Below are 19,133 nucleotides of genomic sequence, written 5' to 3'. Positions count from 1 at the left end.
TCTTGCAGACTGGATCAGGAAGTGAGGCCTCCTGGGCTCTCTGCTTGTGTGTGTGACCCAAGGCAAAGCATTGAGTTTTCAGAATTACACACTTGAACTCATTGTCACGCACAGAGAACTGTAGATGGGAAATGGTTGGAAATCAAATATTAAAATTCAGTGCAATGGGGGAAGAAGTGTTAGGCCTAATAAATGTACCCACAGCAAGTTTACCTTAAGGGGAAATGCCACCAAAGGAGCACAAAGTGGAATGATTATGTAAGGATGGTAAGGCCTGCTTCACAGATGTCATTTTACCTACATAGGTGCACATGGTGCATGTGAGGAGGGAAGTGTATATTATCATGAACTTCAGAGTTCACTGCAAGCAATGCACACATCTCTTCCTTCAGTCTGCAGTTCTCTGCACAATATGTAAGCCAATGGGATTTACTTTTGAGTAAACATGATGTAGAATTGGGCTGAATGGGAGCAGAGAAACATGAATGAGATTAGTTTGCATGTCTGAGCGACATTAACTTGCAATACTAGAAGCTAGCAGCCAAGGAAATGGGTGGTTAGTTCAATCAATATGTGACATTCAGCCTCACCACAACTACACAGTGCTTCTTGGCCCAGGATTCCCCCTTAAGATTATCAGGTCATCACAGTGCTGCCAAAACAATGGAAGCCACTAACTGATAAAGAAGCAAGGCCTGTAGGGATAAAGTCCCATGACTCTAGGGGCTTGCAACAATCTATTTCAACTGTGCAGGCACGAGGAAGCACCTCATAATTATCAAGAGCTTGCTGGGCTGAACAGACCGGCTCAGTTGTTGCTTCAGCTGCCAGCACCTGAGGTGGGGGAGCAAGACCTGCTTGGCTCACCCCCTGACCCACCCCTGACCACCGCCCCTCAGCATCGCACATGGCAGCTTAAATTAAGCACAAAAACCACAGAGGTACAGCACGGCGTGGCAGCAGTGGGGCAGGCACAGGGTGGCTGAAGGAGGCCCCCCAAAGCTGGTTGGGGGGGCCTTGCGGAGGGGGGCCTAGTGGTGGGGGTGGTCCAGGCACCAAAATTACCTAAGTGCACCCCGGCCCCATCTCCTGAAATATAAAAAATGGCACCTCTGCCACCCGCTTGGCTTCCCACCAAAGGAACAGAACCATTGGATTAACTTAGTACTCAGGAACATCCATATGAGTGAAGGCATTTCCCTAACCTTGACCGTGTGTGTGTGTGTGTGTGTGTGTGTGTGTGTGTATTCCCATGTGTGCATTTCTTTTTTCATTTAATGAAATTAAAATGCAGAATCCTGGTTATCTTGGAAGTACACTGCAAATATTAGGTGAACACTACAAATGAGATGTAAATGGAGGCCACAAAACAGATGACAGTTTGCTAGCTGATTAATTTTCTTTCGAAGTCACAACAATTATGTTCCAACATACTGCCCCCTCCTTCCCCCTTCTCTCCCCCCACCTATTTAGATTCCAGCAGTGGAAACAATTGCTGCATTTGGAGTTTAGAATATTTCTGTGTCCTTTCTGGGTTTTCTCATTTTCCCTCATCATTTGAAGTGTTCATTTCTTAGCTTTGATTCAGTTCTGTACTGAATCCCTGTGGCTTCATAATCCCGACATGTCTTCTTGGGAAGAAGTACATTATATTGCATTTTGTGGTTTGTTTGCTCTGTCTTTATGAGCATCCTAAAACCTTTTCGAGAACAACCACCAGGAAACAAAAAGAGTTTGAGCCAGTCAGTAACTCTTCCCAAATTTCTAAGCTTTCAGTGACCCCTTGTTGGTTTTTCCCAACTTCTTCAACATTATCTATCTATCTATCTATCTATCTATCTATCTATCTATCTATCTATCTATCTATCTATCTATCAGGCTTAGGTGGTATGTGGTATGTGAAGTCCCCACTTGCAAGACTTCTGGAGGTTCCTGCATTCAGCAGGAGGAGGGAGAGCCTTGGATGGACTCCTTGGTGCTGCTCACTACCTGCAGCTGCTGCAGCTGTCTTTGTGTTGGAGGCGATGGAGGATGCAGGCCACCCTGGAGTGGCCTGCATCACTCGTCAATCACTGATTGTTGCATCACTGCCACACTAGTCAATCACTGCTGTATCTGCAGTGCCATGTGAAGTGGCCCATAAGTGGCTGATAATAGCTCTTCATCCTATTCTAAGATGGGGCCCCCAGGTGTTCATTTGGGTTTGCTTTACCAATCCTACAATATCAAATTTTTTTTAATGTGGATGAAGCCCTTCCAACAGCACCACCCTCCACTCAGAACTCCATGCAAGGCTTCCAATTACAGGACACCACCAGTCTGCAGCTCAAAAACCAGCAAGAAAGAAATAGGGGTGTGCTAATATGACTTAGTTATTTATTGTCCTGCAGCATCACTTGGCAGGAAACTGGAAAGGTTTTTATTCTGCCTGGCAGCATATCCAGTACTTGTCAATTTTTACAAATGTATTAGCTGAGGATCAAGGATATTCATTTTTCTCAGAAGATTCTTTCCCCCCTTCTCACTATAAATCTCTCCGGGAAGATCTTTAACCTCAAAAACAAGCATCCCCTGCCCTCCATCTCCCAAAGCTGCAAAAAGAGCATGTGAGGCAGGTTTGTAAATGTCGGAGCGTGTGTTTGCTGCCATCAGCTACACCATCTCCTGGGGAGGATGCTGGCTCAAATTCCCTCTAGTATACGTACACAGAAGCCAACATAGTAGATGAGATCTACAGAATATGTTGGGTATTAATCAGGAAGATGCTCAGAGTATACTAGAAAGAACTGGATCCCAGTTACAGGCAGGTTAGATCACAATATGAAGAATACTGGGCAAGATTTCCTGAAGAAACAAGATGCCTTCAAGCCTGATCTACTGGGCTGTTGAACATAGGGCCTCCACAGACATCATATTTTCTGGTTATCTATCTAAATATAAGGAGCCAACACAGTGTAGTGGTTAGAGTGCTGGACTAGGACCGGGGAGACCCGAGTTCAAATCCCCATTCAGCCGTGAGACTCGCTGGGTGACTCTGGGCCAGTCACTTCTCTCTCAGCCTAGCCTACTTCACAGGGTTGTTGTGAAAGAGAAACTCAAGTATGTAGTGCATAACTCTGGGCTCCTTAGAGGAAGAGCGGGATATAAAATGTTAAATAAATAAATAAATGTCGTCAAGGGTACATATAAAATGTGTAATGTTTAAACAGGGTTGTGGAATATATGTTCAGGGGCTATTTGGATAAACAGCCCCACATGTGATTGAAGGTCACCCTGACAGCATGTCAGGATTTCCTTCAGTGACAACAGGGCTGATATGTTCTGGCCCTGGCCCTCTTCATGTGTCTGGATCATGGCTGGCCCTCAATAAGCAGTATTAAGTTGTCAACGTAAGACAAGGAGCAAAGGATGGCAAAGGAGTCAAACAAAATGAGCAATATAGAAGAGCAGCAACATGTTCACCTCAGTTTGCAAAGCAGCTGAGCTCTTTGAAGGAGGTGCTGTCCTTCATCTAGAATAGCAATAGCAATAGCACTTACATTTATATACCGCTCTATAGCCGGAGCTCTCTAAGCGGTTTACAATGATTTAGCATATTGCCCCCAACATTCTGGGTACTCATTTTACCGACCTCGGAAGGATGGAAGGCTGAGTCAACCTTGAGCCCCTGGTCAGGATCGAACTTGTAACCTTCTGGTTACAGGGCGGCAGTTTTACCACTGCGCCACCAGTGGCTCTTCGGATAAGAGTCACATAGAAGCTCAGGTATTGGAAAGATGTCCGTGTCAGTGGTAGTTCTCCTTTATTCTACCCATGCTGTTCAGGGAACTTTGGTGAATAAATGTGGTTGCACTTGAAATGAAGACAACCAGATGAAAAGCAAAATATTTGCCATATTTGCACATAAAGCGGAACCGAAGTGTGTAGGGCAGAAGTATTCTTACCGTTATGTGTGAATGTATGCAACTCTGGTTCAATGTGGTGGCCAACCCAAGGTTATCATTTTTAAACTCCAATTTGAACCCTCGGGTTGTACTGAGATTTGTCGCTGCAACCCAATGTTAGATGCAGCCTGTGTTGCATCCAAATTTGGAACTGCAGGCTGTGCCCCCTCCACCCTCAACTTTGGCCGTGATTGGCTGTGTGGGCTGGCTGCAGTGTCACTGACTGCAGAGAGTACTCTACATGATGTCTGAATTCGGACAGGCGAGCGGGAGGTAGCAGAACCGCAGGTTCATTGGTCTCGCAGTTCCGCGTTATGTACAAATGCAGCCATTAGGGCTTCAAATAAGATCCAAATCAATTTTGAAACCGGCCATTTTGGATCTGCTGCCCCATACCTGCTACCCAATGTGATTTGGAATTAAGAAAGATCCTTGTGCTGAGTGGCTCCTGCCCCCATTGCCATCAGTACTGCTTCTGATATTTATTGTGGCTTCTTCTGCCAGTGTACAGCCACCATCATGAGGATGAAACTGGCTGACATGAGGAGGAAAATTACTCCAAGTCATTCACTGAAATTAAAAAGACAAGTTAGACAAGGCCTAACTTGTCCTTTTGATTCCAGTGAGACTACTTTGAGTAATTTTCCGCATCATGTCAGACACTGGCAATACTTTCCCCTCACGCAGCTGACAACAGCAGCAGAACAGCAGGGCGGCAGAGGGTGGAAATGAGGACTGTAGCCACAGGCAATGAGAGTGAGGGAAAACATCCCAACGCAGTATTTTAGGGTTTTAGGGTCCACTTAATTGCTTTGTCTGCCTTTGGATTTAGTACCTACATGTCTAAGAACCAGAAGATACAAAAGATACAAAAGTGATAGTCTACCTTCTGAAGATAAATTTATTTCTGTATGTATTTATTTATTCATTTATATACTGCCCAACCCAGAATGCCTCAGGGCACTTTAAATCAAATTTTCATTTCACATAAAACATATAACAGTGTTTTATAGCTGCTTCCCTCATACACATACGGGAATCGTAAGTAGATTTAACTAAAGGTTTATTCAGCAACAACTCCATTTTCTCCTTCTGCTTTCCCTCCCTTTTTCTCTTGACTCCTCCTCCACAGTCACTGCAGGATCCCCATTAGCACAAATGTCCAAATAAACAAAGTGCAAAAGATTACAGAATAGAATACAACAAAAAGCAGTTAAAATATTAAGATAAAAAATCATTTTAAAAATCATTTAAAACCAACAAAATATTATTAAAAGCCAGGCTGAAAAGATGGGTTCAAATGGAAGCGTATGAACAAACCTCTACAGGTGGACGAAGAACCACTGGATGACTGTAGCAGCAGCTACCTGTAGAGACGAGACGTGTGAATCCGCTCAATTTGAACCACAGTTCTAATTGAACCAGCCCGGTTTGGGCAGTCCAAGTTTGAACCGGAGCAGTCCCAGTTCTGAGAACTAGTTTGTGTGCTGGATTGGGGGTATACTTGTAAAGGGGAATCTGGCAAGGAAATTGGGGAGAGAATGGGGACTTTTTTTTTTTTTTTTAGGAGGCTGCTGCAGCAGCATGAGAGACCACTGTGGAGGCAGCGGAGATACAACGGATGTGGTGGGCGTAACTGCAGGGACTCCTCCAAGCCCCCCGCCAGCCTCCCAAATGACATCCCAGGCCGGCTGTCGGCCGGACTATCATTCAAGAGGCCAACAGGAGGCTTGGAGGAGCCCCCACCCCCCGCCGCTGCTCCCACCACATCCAGTGTCTCTTTACCACCTCCACCACCTCCACAGCAGCCTCATAAGGTACACAGTACTCATTCTCTTGCCTCTCACCCCCTGGCCTTTAGGATAGGGAATGCCCGCTTTACTTGAAAAGGGGAATCCTTGCTGGATTCCCCTTTACAAGTATACCCCTGAATCGGCCTGTGAACTGGTTTGGCCTGGTTCAGTGGCCAAACCGGACCAAACCCAGTTCAGCCAAACCTGAGACCTGGTCGGGTCGGTTCGAATACTGTCTGGGTTCGAACCAAACAGCCGGTTTGCACATCCCTACTGCAGAGCACCCATTACCAGCCCCCTCCCAGCAGCTGTCATTCTTCCAGTCGTGCTCAGCTTTTTCTTGCCACCGCAGAGGTGCTGCTGGAGGGTTTCTTTATGAGCCCCTGTGCAAACTGGCCTATGGAACTAGGAGGTTAGGGCTTGCTCCTCATTAATGATGCACACTTCATGGAAAGAGGCCAATTTATTGCCATCTGATGTCTCTCCACCCCGATGATTTAGCTTCTGAGAAGGAAAGAACAAACCTGAAGCTAAAATATCAAATATGTATGTCCTGCTTTATCAGGCCAACATTTCATATCCTGGAGCTAAATGAAACCAGGTTGGGAACATAGTGTAGAGGTTTCTTAACTTGGCTAGAGCCAAGGTATTTTGATGAGGAACTCAGTAATCCTCTTTATTGTTTTGCTAAAGCATTTTATGATTTCTTCAAATAACCACAGCTGTTCCTTTGGGGGAGAAAGCTGTAGAAGCTGGGATTCTTAATGGGGATGGATAATTTTATTGCCTGCCAGCAAAGCAAGGCCAACTACATATTAAGCTGGAGGGCTAATAATGATTTACCGTCACCTGAATCATGGATGGGATGGATGCGATATTTATTTGCTGCCTTGCTCTCCTCAGACGCTTCAGGTCAGATGCTGCTAGAGGCATTATGGCTAGGATTTTGTAATCTATGTAGTAACAGAAGTATGCAATGTTCTTGACAGATGCCTACAATGCAAACACCTTTACAATCATAGGAAAAAATGGAAAAATAAAAGAAATCCCAGTAAGGAGAAACTATCAAGCAGGTGGGTGCCATTTGATGGCTCACTAGCTGAAACCTTGTTGAGTCATTCCTTTTCACCTATCACACTCTTCTCTTTCTTTCTTTTTGAGCAAAAAGAACAGTGACTGACATACTGCATAATGTTCCATCTGCCTTGCAATGGGACGTGTGTGCAATTGTGCAGAGTGCACTTATGCAAATGTGGGGAAATGTGCAAATGCAGTTGTGTGATTCATGGCTACTGAAAATAATTACTGCCAATTGCACAACTATGTTTTCACAATTTCCCATGTATACACTAGAGCACTCTTGTGCAACTGCATGCATTTTCCATTGCAAGGCAGATGGAACCTTGCGCGGTAAGTCAGCCAATGAACACAAGATGCTGAAAAGGGAAACCTTGAGTCAAGTGTCCCCTTCCTTCCCCTATACATCTTGTCCTCCCTGGGTTGCAATAGTCCAGTCACTGTCTTTTTCTTCCACTGACTTGGGAAGGTTGAAACCTAAACATACCTGCAGGGAAGTCAGTGGTGATGTAGTTTCCTGGAGATGCTGATGTTGAGAGGGTGAGGGAGAAGAAGAATTCATAGAGATAAATGAAATTATTTAGAACTTTAACTGATTCAGCTTTCCAAAGAAAATGATTATAAAGCCTGCAGCTATCATTATAATAGCAAACTGCATATCCTGTATTGTCATATGTTTAAGGAATATTTAGGCACAGATAGGCTGCATTCACATGTAACATGGAATTGGAGTTGAAGGGGCCAGAGATTTCTGGACCATTATGTCTAAAATGAGGACAGCTCCTTGGAACTCCAGTCCTGCGTGGAGAGTGACCCAAGGTTCTGCTCTCTGGACTCCAATTTGTAACCTTGGGTTGTAGTGCGTTTCATCACCCCAACCCAAGGTTTAATTCAGCATGCATTACATACGAATTTGGAAACACATGCTGTATTCCCCCAAACCGGAGTTGAGGAAGGAAGCTCCTCTCTCTCTCTGGCTGTCATTGGCTGTCCTTCATGAAAGAAGGAAGCCCACACAACCTCTCTGTAGTCTTGCTAACTGCAGCCTCCCTGCTCTCCATATGTCAGAATTCAGTCAGGAGACTGGTGGGTGGGCAGTGGAACCGTGGGTCCATTGGAGACACGGTTCCACATTACATGCAAATGCTACCAGAGCAACAGATTTTGAGTTTGAAGCCACAATCCTTGCAACTGTTATTTCAAAGCAATGCAGTTGTTTAACAGGACACCTCTTGCAACTCAGAAATGGCATATAAACTGGAGAGCCAGTGTGGTCTCATTGTTAGAACAGGGATGTCAGACTGCGTCCCTCCAGCTGTTGTAGGCCTACAACACCCCTCCTCCCCAGTCACAGTGGTCAGTAGCCAGAGGTGATGGGAGTGTAGGCTAACAGCAGTGAAGATCCGCAGGCTGACAGCCCTGGGTTAGAGTGTTGGACTAAGACCGGGGAGAACTAAGTTCAGTTCCCTGTTCAGCCATGAACTTCCCTGGGTATCTCTGGGCCGGAAACATATCTCTCAGTCTAACCTACCTCACAGGGTCATTGTGAGAATAAACATAACCATGTGCACTGCTCTGGGTTCCTTGGAAAAGTGGGATATGAATGTAAAAATAAGTAGGGACTGTGTCTAAATATTTCTTGCCCTGGAATATAACAGGATCTGCATTTCCCTGTTATAATCAGGGTGTATTATTTCCAAGCATAGTGAATTAACTGTGTACTGTCCCCTTAAGTACAGTCCAGCTTTCCTGTCACTCTCTTCCTTTAAACAAGGAGAAATCCTGCCACAGGCTTGCATGGAGAGGCCTGCCAAGATAGCTGTGCATAACTCCATTTAAACTGTGATGTACAAACACCGGTGTGGATTTTTCAACTTGCAGGCCAACTTTAAACAGATGACACATAGGACAGCAAACTTAAATCAGTTTCATTGGGTAAATTAAGCAGCTGACGCTCTAGTTGACTGTTAAATCTATTTTAATAGGTGAGAGCAGATTTTAATCTGTGGTGCTGCCAGTTGAGGACATTTTTGTTTTTTTGTTCCCTCCCAGGCTATTTCGGTTCTAAGGTGTTAGCATAATAGGCAGTGGGAAAGAACATATTAAGGATGGCCTTTCCTCCTAAATAGTAGTCACTTTCATTTATTAAGCTGTAAGCAGTCTCGTCCTTCTGTATCTCAAATGGGCTTTCTTTTTTGTGTTTTGACAATTTGCAGAATTTAAAATGTGTAATTGACTAATCAATTAATTGGTTAAAAGGCAGTTCTAGTTTTAAGGCTATGTGTATAATTTGAGAGTATATCCAGACAGTTCTTGAGGGTAGGGGTAGGGGCAGTGGCGCACCTAGGTGATTTTGGCATCTGGACCTGAAAGCTTCGGAGTCCACCACCACCACACCATGAGACCCCCTGTAAACCCCACCCCCTGCATTTTTTTAAGAAACCTTTGGGGGCCTCCAAATGTCTGCGTCCACGGAGCCCTGAGCTCTTGCTTCTTGAAGCACTGACTCTTATCCACACCTACATGAGAGTCATTGGGGCTTACTTCTGAGTCAACATATCCAGAATGGCTCTGCTCGAGTCTTTCCCACTTCACCCTGAAATCTGCAGTTTTACAGACCAGTTAGTTTGAGAGATTAAATGAACAACTCAGATCCACAAAATCATTAAGGCAAAGCAAGGGGCTAGGTGGGGTGGGGACTGAAAACTCTTGGGTCTTTTGTGGCTCAGGGTAGTTAGCAGATCCAGACACCCTTTAGGGGTTTGTGAAAAACCACTGGCTTAGCTGATTTGCAGAGCGAGGCTCTTCGTGAATCCACAGGTTTTCCCTTATGGATCTTAGTTGTGTGGGGTTTTTCCAGGACTCAGTGCCAAGTTAGCTTTGAACACCGAGGTGGCCAAGAAAAGATCAGTCACGGCTCTGAACCCCTCACTGTGTTTAAGCAAAAGAAGCAGGATGATCAAGGATTCCAACACTGAAGGGTGGATGGGCGGGGGATGGGGTAGGGAGGAGGAGGAGGAGGAGGAGAGAGGCAGAGAAACCTAAAAGGGAGGAACGGGGCCAAGCAAATGAGCGATGGCTGATTGCAGAAAAGAGAGCAACACTGGTCTGGGAGTGTCTGCCGCGTGCAATTGGAGGCGATCCCCTGGTGAGGAGGCACTGTCAGGGGCTATTTATCTCTTGCCAGAGATGCAGCTCAGGTTCCTACATCGGCCGCATGTAACAATGGCAGTGATCAGAAGCCTTCCTTCCTTCATTCATTCATTCAATTTCTATACTGCTCTTCCAAAAATGGCTCAGGGCAGTTTACACAGAGAAATAATAAATAAACAAGATGGCTCCCTGTCCCCAAAGGCGGCTCACAATCTAAAGGAAACATGAGATAGACACCAGCAACAGTCACTGGAGGTACTGTGCTGCAGGTGGATAGGGCCAATTACTCTCCCCCTGCTAAATAAAGAGAATCACCACGCTAAAAGGTGCCTCTTTGCCAAGTTAGCAGGGATATACAATGCCTGAATGGATTGCAGAAGGTGCCCACACTGTGCTCAGATGCCTGCCTGATTCATCCTCTCTGCTGCACAATGATTCTCGCAACCACCGCTCTGCCCTAGGGATGCAGCGGGGAGAGGTGGTCTGGCCCGTTTGCCAATGGAGCATCCACCTGCACCAACACACAGGACAGACAGGCCCACCAGCCGCTGAGCCCACCACCACCACAGGGGAGGCCTGCGCAGCTCACCCCCCATCCCACCCCAGCCACACACATGACTAGGGATGCGCGAACCGGTTCGAATTCGAACCAGTTCAAATTCAAACCAGGGTGGTTCGAAGGTTCAAATTCGAACCGAACCAGCCATCAGGTTCAAGCTTCAGGTTCGAATTCGAACTGAACTAGGGGGTGGTTCGATTCGAACCGGTTCAAACTGGTTTGAACTGGTTTGGATATCCAAAAATTGGTAGGATGGTAGCTGGCACCCAGGGGTACCTGCCACCCAAACCCCAAAACAATCGGACACTCGTAAGATATTTTAAGAATTTTTGGAAATTGGTTTTTTTTTCTCATAGGTTATAATGGGACTAGAACCAGGTCATTATATATTATTGTGGAGCAATCATGGGTGCCAACAACCACCCAAACCCTGAAGCAATTGTACAGTACTATGATTTTTTATGAATATTTGAAATATTTTCAATTATTTTTCTCATAGAGTATAATGGGACCAGAACCAGTCCATATCCCCTATTGTGGAGCACCTAAGGGCACAAAAGCGGGGTGGGTAGTAGACAACCAGGGGTGCCTACCACCCACAAAACCCCAAGGCAATTGGACACTCCTCTTATTATTGGTGAATTGGTAAAGTATTTTTGAATTCCTCATAGGGAATAATTAGGATTGCAGCAAATGTATAGCTTCACGTCAGGGGGAAAGGGGTGTTGTAGAGCAGAGTGTGGTGGGTGGTAGTTCCTAGGGTGGGCAAGGAAGCTATCAGAATTATTTGAAAGGAATTGGTCAAAGGGCTGATTTTTAAGTGATTTTTGACGTTTATGTGTCTTTAAGGTTAGCAATGAGAGTGGATTCATGGTTTGTCATTGAAAATCTTATATGCTACCAAAGAATCTACACTCAGAACACTTCCGAAACAACAAAACCCAGTACCCCATGGGTTAGCAACCCATGGGGGTGGTTGGCACCCTCTTTGCACTAGACCACCACTCACTCTGGGCCACCCCAGAACCCCACAAGTGGCTTTAAGGTTTTTTTCCATAGAGAAGAATGTAGGTTTCAGCAGCCTCATAGCTGCACTTGGGGGGTGCTGGGGTGGCCCAGAGCAAGGGTGCCAACCACCTCCATGGGTTGTAACCCCTGGGGTACTGGGTTTTGTTGTTTCTGAAGTGTTCTGAGTGTAGATTCTTTGGTAGCATATAAGATTTTCAATGACAAACTATGAATCCACTCTCATTGCTAACCTTAAAGACACATAAACTTCAAAAATCACTTAAAAATCAGCCCTTTGCCCAATTCCTTTCAAATAACTACCTGGCCCCCCCTTGGGCACTACCACCCACCACACTCTGCTCTTGGACACCCCTTTCCCCCCGATGTGAAGCTATACATTTGCTGACACCTCCATGCTTCTTTATGGAGAAAAACCTTAAAGTCACTAAACTTCAAAAATCACTTAAAAATCAGCCTTTTGCCCAATTCCTTTCAAATAATTCTGATAGCTTCCTTGCCCACCCTGGGAACTACCACCCACCACACTCCACTCTAGGACACCCCTTTCTCCCTGATGTGAAGCTATACATTTGCTGCAATCCTCATTATTCTCTATGAGGAATTCCAAAATAATTTTAAAATTCACCAATAATCAGAGGAGTGTCCGATTGCCTTGGAACTTTGTGGATAGTAGGCACCCCTGATTTTCTACCACCTACCCCACTTTTGTGCCCCTAGATGCTCCACAATAGGGGATATGGGCTGGTGCAGGTCCTATTATACCCTATGAGAAAAATAATTGAAAATATTTCAAATATTCATAAAAAATCATAGGGGTGTCTGATTGCTTCGGGGTTTGCATGGTTGTTGGCACCCATGGGTGCTCCACAATAAGGAATAATGCGCTGGTTGTAGTCCCATTATATCCTATGAGAAAAAAATAGAAATAATTTTCAAAAATCCATTAAAAAAATTGTACGAGTGTCCAATTGCTTTTGGGTTTGGGTGGAAGGTACCCCTGGGTGCCAGCTACCATCCTACCAATTTTTGGGTGTCTGAACCAGTTCAAACCAGTTTGAACCGGTTTGAATCAGTTCAAACCGGTTCAAATTCAAACTGAACCAGGGGGAGGTTCAAGCAAAACCAAAACCGAACCACCCCCTCCTGGTTTGAACCTGGTTCGAATTTGAACCGAACCGGGCAAACCAGTTTTGTGCACATCCCTACACATGACTGCTGCAATAGCAAAGATCAGTGTGGCGGGGAAGTGGCAAGGAGGGTGCAGGGTGGTGGCAAGAGGCCTGCCAGGACATTTGGAGCCCCCCCCCCAAGACAGGCGGCCATAGGCCGGTGCCCCAAGGTCCGGAGGTAAGAGCACCTCTCGGTGGGGGTGCAGGTTACATGGGAAGATGTCTTACACTGAGTCAGACCATCAATCCATTGAGCTCAGTGTTGTGTACACAGGCCAGCATCCTGACTAATGAAGCACTCATTCATGAGATGTGCTGATGCTGCAGGACTGGCGCAGCATAGATGCAGAAGCCAGGAGAGTATCAATTTGGAGTCCAAAATGGTGCTTGGAACGTTCCAACTAGAAATGGCCTGTTCCAGGGTTTCTTAACCTTGGGCCCCCAGATGTTGTTGGACTACAACTCCCATAATCCCCAAGCAAAAGCCATTGCAGCAGAGAATTCTGGGAGCTGTAGTCCAACAACATCTGGGGGCCCAAGGTTAAGAAACCCTAGCCTGTTCCATTCTGAGCTTGGAACAGGCCCTTCATTTCAAGAATATTCTGTTCCAAGTGCAGAATATTCTGCACATACCTCATTGATAATTACCAGTGTCAGAACCTTCCTGCCAAAAAAAGCTTCCCATCTGAGCAGTCCATATAAATCATTGTTTTTACTAGCACTTGACCACTCCTAAAGAAACCTAGTCTGGACTCAGAGGATGTAAACAACTGTAGGCATGTGCCCAATATTTCCTTCCTGGGCAAGGTGCTTGAACATATAGTGTTTGACCAGCTGCAGACACTCTTGGGGGATTATCTAGACCCATTTCAATCAGAAATTATTTATCTGATTATCTAGATTATCAGATTATCTAGACATTATTATCTAGATTATCTAGATAATCTTCACGGCAGAGGATACTGATTATCTAGATTATTAGATTATCTAGACCAATTTCAATCAGGCTTGATCCGGAGGGCACGTCTCCAGTAGCACATTTCCTTTCAGGCCTTGTATTGTCGCCCACAGGGTTTCTGTGGAGGACTCCGGTCCACCTAGGTTTTCTAGCATGGTAGATTCTATCCCTTCTTTAACATACAGTGCTACTCTACCTCCAAGGCGCCCCTCCCTGTCCTATCTATAGAGTTTATATCCAGGGATAACAGTACCCCACTGGTTCTCACTGTTCCACCATGTTTCTGTTATGCCCACTATATCTATTTCTGCATTAGCAACCAAGCACTCCAGCTCACCCATCTTGGTTCAGAGGCTGTTGGCATTGGCATATAAGCACCTATACTCTGAATCTCTCACCTGGTGTATGTTATCTTTCTTTTGACTCTTTGACCAGCTGGCACAGGCTTCTGTATGCTCTTTATGTGGTTCTGCTCTGTACCCTGAAAGATTTTATCTTAATCCTTTGTCCCTACGCACTTGAAAGGATGGCATTTGCCAAATCAAATACTGCCCAGCTCCTGTCGGCTGTTCCCCAGGCATCATTTTAAAAGCTGCTCTGCAATCTTTTCTATTTTAAGCGCCACCAGTCTGGTTCAAGTGCAGTCCGTCCCTTTTGTACAGGCCTTGCTTGACCCAAAATGTATCCTAGGGCCTAACAAATCTAAACCCCTCCTCCCGGCACCGTCTCATCCATTCATTGAAACTCCTCAGCTCTGCCTGTCTCACTGTACCTGTGCGTGGAAGAGGTAGCATTTCTGAGAATGCTACCTTGGGGGTCCTGGACTTCAATATGCTACCTATCAGCCTAAATTTGGCTTCCAGGGCCTCCCAACTACATTTCCCCACATCACTGGTGCCGACGTACACCACGACAGCTATCTCCTCCGCAGCATTGCCTAAGAGCCTACCTAGATGCTGTGTGATGTCCCCAACCTTCACACCAAGCAGGCAAGTCACCATGCAGTCAACACGTGGGTCACAAACCCATCTCTCTATACCTCTAATGATCGAATCACAAGGAGGCCCTCACCCCCTGGAGGAGTATCCCCTGTGCGAGAGGATATGGGCTCATCTTCCACTGAAGGGGTCCCTTCTAAAGGAGCATTTCTCTCTTACTCAGACCGATGTCCTCCTTCCCCAAGACCTTCTTTCCCCCTGACAGCAGAGGAGCTGTCAGCCCTGGAGTGGGATGCCTCTCCCATGACCCTGAAGGTCTCATCCACATGCTTCTCTGTCTCTCTGAGCTTCTCTAGATCTACCACCTTTGTCTCAAGTGAACAAATTTGTTCCCTGAGAGCCAGGAGCTCATTGCACTGAGCACACACCCATGACTTCTGCCCATGGGGTAAAGAGTCATACATGTAGCACTCTGTGCAATACACTGGGAAGTGCTCCCTTGCCTGCTGACTTTCTATCTTCAAACTGGTTTTGTTGGCTGTCTACAGTATTTAGAGATAGTTCTTAGAAGGATAGGTCTCAGCTGTAATGGTCAGCTATTTAACTGTCCAAACAGCTTTTCTCAAGAATATGAGGGAGGGATTTGTACTTATGTTCTCTTCTCCACCAGGCTCCTTGTAATCACAGGGGCTTGTTCCAGGCTCCTCGGCACACTTCCTGCTAAACTCCTGCTAAACTCCAACATCCTGTTTGCTATCCTTGTCCGCTATGCTCTGTTCCAGGGTTCTCATTCCTAGGGTTCTAAAACTTGTCTAATTTTATCCATTTTGAGCAGACATTACACCTGCCACATGGACATTGTCCCCTGCGTCTGGACCCATCTATAGTGCTTATCTCAAGGGCTTTATCCTTTCTCACTTTACTGTGCACAAATATATCTTCAAATTGTAGGTATGTTTATAAGTAAACAGTGGAATATCCTTAGACCCTGGGACATTTTCCAATAGATGCTAATGTTTCCCTATGCTCTTCTTCACTAGATGGGAACATGCGTCAAAAGTTAAAGGTACCACCATTCTGTTCATATCATCATTCTTCCTGACAAGCAAGCTTTCCACTTACATTTGTAGAAGAAGGTGGTAATAGTTTCATAGTGTGCTGTCTCTGTCTCCTCTTCTCATCATCGAAACTTGCCCTGTGCTGCTGCCTGGCAAGTTTTGTCCTTGATCTTTGAAGCTTCTTCACTCGCCTTTATTTTCTCCAGGGAAATCAAGGCTGTCAGCGTACACAGAACTCCCAGGTGGCCTCCTGGCTAGGTCCTGGCCATTCCGATACGTACCAAAATTCAGCATGTTTGCTGCCTTCAGATCTTATCCTGCACCCAGGTCCCTTCTTGATGTCCCTGTGGCTTTGCAACCAATTACACAGTGTCTAGTATCTGAATCACAGAACTGAAGGGACTTTGGAGATCTTCTAGTCCTTTCCCTGTTCAGAGCAGGCAACTATTACAGCATTCCTGGGATACAGTATAGCCATCCAGCCTCTATTTGAAAACCTGTTTGAATTTGCACAGAGGGTTCCAATAAATGACATTGTGCATAGAACGATACCTGTTCCCAGGTTCCAATGATGGATGCAGTCCCTTTACCACTACCACCACCTCCTAGGCAGGAAATGTAAACAGGCTTCTGGAGCATGCAGAACAACTGGTCGTCCTGTAGAAACATAGGCAGATTGTATTGTTTGGATTGCCACATTTCACTTTGAGACAAAGGACCCTACCCTTTCGTGGAAATTTGATAAGTTGGGATGCTGTGGGAGGTACCAAGTAGTAGCATTTGGGGCACCCTTCCTCCTGGAAGCCCGTTCCCCCACACCCCCTGGGGCTCCCAAATTCTCCATTGAAAGTTCCGGCTCCAAGGGGTGGGCTGCGGGGCGCCACTGCCTGCCCACGCTGCACCTGGCGGCCATCAGCTGAGCACATGACTGTGCTACTGAGGGTGGGCTGCGGCCGGCCAGTAGTCCACCCAATGTCCACTCGTGCTGCGTGCACTACAGTTGCCAGCTGAGGCCTGAGTCCACCATGGGTGGCAGTTGTAGTGGGCCCAGGCCTGTCTAGGTGGGGAATGAGCAGGAGCAACCAGAGTCGCTTCCCCACCCAGACACAGCAGGAAGCCTGCCTGCGCAGTGTGAGAGGGAGCGATGAGTTGGAGCACGTGACATGACGCCTACATGTGGTGCATCTTGTGCGAGCCAGCCAGGCAGCTCACGAGGGAACAGAGTGTGCTGGCACTGGCATGATAGTAGGGCTGCAGTTGAGGCCGGCCAGGTGTTTTCTGCGCCTAGACAAGTCAGACAGGTTGCTGTGCCAGAGAGGAAGGGAAGGTCCACGCTTCTGCCATGTGCAGAGGAAATGAGGTTGGCAGGGGAGGCCCCAGGAAGGGCAGGAAGTGGGCAGTCTTGCCATTTGCATGTTACCTGTGCCTTCTGAAAAGCCAGGAGGTGGCTCTGCGGTTCCTCTCCCAGAGGAGTTTGTGGTCAGTCAGCCAAATATACCTCAAGCAGGGTTGCTAGAGGGTTCAAAAACCTTATTCTCTTTAAGAGCTGAAGGGCAGGCAGAAATTCAACCAGCGAAGCTTCCCACACTATTACAGCTCCATGCCATGTTGGGTTTTGGGGGTTTTTTTGCGGGGGGTGTATTAAACAAAAAACCTAACCACTGATTCCTCCTCCCCTGCCTAGCCTGCAGTTATTAAACCCTAGGGCCCTGCCAATGGGGCGCAGGGAGACACTGGATGAAAAGTCATGTTTTGCGGAGGGGCAGCCCCTTCATTTGGACTGCTCTTCAAGATCTCTTAACATGAATACACCGCTCCAGATGTTATTTAGCTAATCAAAAGTGGAGGGGGAGCATGCTTAAAATGACTTCCTTGTCTCTTCATTGGATGGCAAGTGGGGATCCTGATCCCTGGTGCTTGCACTCGAGGGGTGTGGGGGAAGGCTGCTAGGTCCAGGCTCAAAAATTACCTAGGTGTACCTCTGGTGGAGTTCTACTAGCAGCTTCTGGAGATTTCACAATTTCTTGATGAAGCACCATTCCAATGATGAATGTGTTGGTTTCCTGTGAGAAAATTGTTCCAAGAACAGCTTGTTTCTTTCTCACATGTACAGTTACTTTTTTTTTTAATTAGAAATCACTAACCTATGAAATGGTGTAATTATTCTGGTACATCTGCAATTTGTTAGCATTCACTTTAATCACTGGAACATAGTAACATTCCTTTCCTCCAGTTTTGCTACGGTACAGAGCTTCTGTGTGTGGTTCCCCCCCCCTTAATATCTCAGTGGTCTTTCCTATAATATATCTCACTTGTGTGTTATTTGTGTACCTTTCATGTAGATTTCACCCACACATGCACACACACACCCATTGTGGAAAAGCTAGAAAGCTGTATTCCCCAGATGCAAAGCTTCTGACAAAGCAACAGATTGCAATTTCAGGGGCACCTTGCCCTTAATAGATACAAATTTTGCATCTCCTCTGAGAATTGCTCTCCAGATTAGCAGTTCAGCCCTTAATCTTTCAATCAAACAGCTCCAGATGAAACTACCACTAAGGGTCTGCTGTCACTCTGTAGTGAAAACCCAAATCCAGCACTATAGACTGTGAAATTTTGCTTCAGAACTGAAATAAACTTCAGCTCAGAATTTCCTGCCTGTAATTGTTAAGCTCTTCATTTCTAGGCATCCTAAAATTCTGTGTTAAACTGGGGGGGGGGGCGATATTTAATTGGAAACTGGAACATCTTCAACTAAAGACAACTGACATATCTACATGAACTCAAAGATTGCCTAGTTTCAATCAAGCAATAAGCTCTGTCCACCAATATGAGCTTAGGTATCTAGGGGCTGGTTCAGTGAATCTCAACCAACTGTCTTAATCACAGGAGGAGGAACATAGGTGTGTGTGTGGGTGTGGGTGTCTTCCTCACACATCCCACTGTTGCCAAATCATGCGAGTGAGTGGTTCATCACCCTGCCCTCAACATCATCATCATCATCATCATCATCATCATCATCATCATCTATCAAATTTGTACACTGCCCCAAACCTTCGTCTCTGGGCAGTTAACATGTGGATGAAATATTGGTAGTATTTAATCTGCATGTTGAGGCATGGTTCAGACAAGCCATCCCACTACCACAATTCAAGGCTGGAGTCAGGAACACTGGAGGGCAAGCTGAAGTTAGCTCGCTCCTATCCAAGGTCTGTGCCTGCATCTGCTTCCTCCTCCTCCCGCCAACAAGGCCAATCAGAAAGGAGGACTTGGCCAGCCTGGCAGTCACTGCTCTGCCAATTCTGAACATCAACCTGCTGCTGCTCTTGGGGTCCTGGAGTGATGAGGGGGGTTTGAAGGAGGACCAAGGTCAGAGGGATGTCAGATCCCCCCGAGAATAGATCTCAAGCTTCTCATCCTCAGGTGAGCTCTGGCTGTTCTTCAACTCCTGTGGT

The 19,133-nt window shown here is 46.1% G+C and overlaps 1 long non-coding RNA gene across 1 annotated transcript; it reads right to left on the bottom strand.

Moving 5' to 3' along the window:
* Positions 1 to 4,846: 4,846 nt before the first annotated feature.
* Positions 4,847 to 19,009, bottom strand: LOC128342145 (uncharacterized). The gene is made up of 3 exons (XR_008314800.1): positions 17,648 to 19,009; positions 15,743 to 16,335; positions 4,847 to 7,340 (listed from the first exon to the last, which is right to left on the bottom strand). It is a non-coding gene; the product is annotated as an uncharacterized LOC128342145 (long non-coding RNA).
* Between the last annotated feature and the right edge of the window lie 124 nt (positions 19,010 to 19,133).

This window comes from Hemicordylus capensis, chromosome 2, assembly GCF_027244095.1.
Source record: "Hemicordylus capensis ecotype Gifberg chromosome 2, rHemCap1.1.pri, whole genome shotgun sequence".
Classification (NCBI taxonomy): domain Eukaryota; kingdom Metazoa; phylum Chordata; class Lepidosauria; order Squamata; family Cordylidae; genus Hemicordylus; species Hemicordylus capensis.
The sequence above is the reverse complement of the archived record's forward strand: the minus strand, read 5'-3'. Positions and strand labels throughout refer to the sequence as shown.